This window comes from Nannospalax galili, unplaced genomic scaffold (assembly GCF_000622305.1).
Source record: "Nannospalax galili isolate Female #2095 unplaced genomic scaffold, S.galili_v1.0 scaffold1062, whole genome shotgun sequence".
In the NCBI taxonomy this organism is placed as follows: Eukaryota; Metazoa; Chordata; class Mammalia; order Rodentia; family Spalacidae; genus Nannospalax; species Nannospalax galili.
In genome coordinates, this window is record NW_008348528.1 from 229,464 (window position 1) to 230,682 (window position 1,219).

Consider the following 1,219-nt stretch of genomic DNA (forward strand, 5'->3'; position numbering starts at 1 on the left):
GGTCAGAGGGGCGCAAAGGACAGTTTTTGCTCTTTGCCCTCCTAGGTCAACTAGCTCCAGGGAACTATGAGCATCTCTGAAAACGTCCTGTAATTGTGCTGGATCACCTGTCCTCTTGATCAAGGAGGCTGAGGAGACCCCACGAGATGGACTTGAACCAGTGTCCAGTCTACAAAGAGGAGGGTCAACACAGAGGAAACATTTCCTCCATGCTTCCAAGAGAAACCAGCCATGGTTGAGAAGGACCTTTGACTTATCTTCACATAGGGAGAACTGATAAATAAAAGGAGCCAGAGGCTCCTCCCCTACTCATGTGAACCCTGAGGAACAGATCCTCAAACGACCTTAAGAGTAAAAATAAATAGGTTTTTCTAGGCCAACTATATGGCCTTAAACACCCAAAAGGAAAGTATAACCAAAGATTAAAGGGACAAATATAATTTTTTAACAGTCCATATGTATAGCTAAAGGCTACATAACAATAACAGTGCCAGATAGGATATAACCTTCTTTTGAATTGTTGGACAGGGTGGCCCAAGGGACTCCAAGATAGTAACCCAGCATAGAACTCGGAAATGAACAGCAGACCCCTATCTTATCTAAAGGAATATTAACAACTGATTGATGCTAGACGAGGAACAGCTGACCTTCCTAAAACAAAAACCTCTAGATAGGCTGACTATATTCACCAGATGGACAAGTAGTGGGGAACAACTGGGGTGGGGGGCAACAACACAGCAGAGAGTAGCAGGGATAACAGAGTACAAGGGCTCTAGTGTGGGGAGGAAAGCTATTGGAGGGTGCCATCTGGGAAGTGCGTGTATAGTTGAATAAGATGGTTTGAGATGTTCTGTGTGATATATACACCAAAAAAATCAACAAATTAGAAAAATGAATTATATTTGAGGAGGAAGCATAAAAATTTACATCATGTTAATTAGTAGAGCTGATAAACATTACCATGGAAATCTACCTGATGACTTTATAGACATACACAGTTGCCAAGGATCTGAGTGCAATCGATTATGACTAGTAATATTCAGATACATACAGATTAGAGATGCATGCGCCAACATCTCAGTGTTGTAGAAAAAACAATGAGTATTTCTGTAAGAAACAGTATATTTTAAAATGAAAGGGAGATCTTTTTTAAAGGTTAAAAGCTCATTTAATTTTATGTCTTACGGGGTTTACACTGAGTTCAATATGGCATAACTGT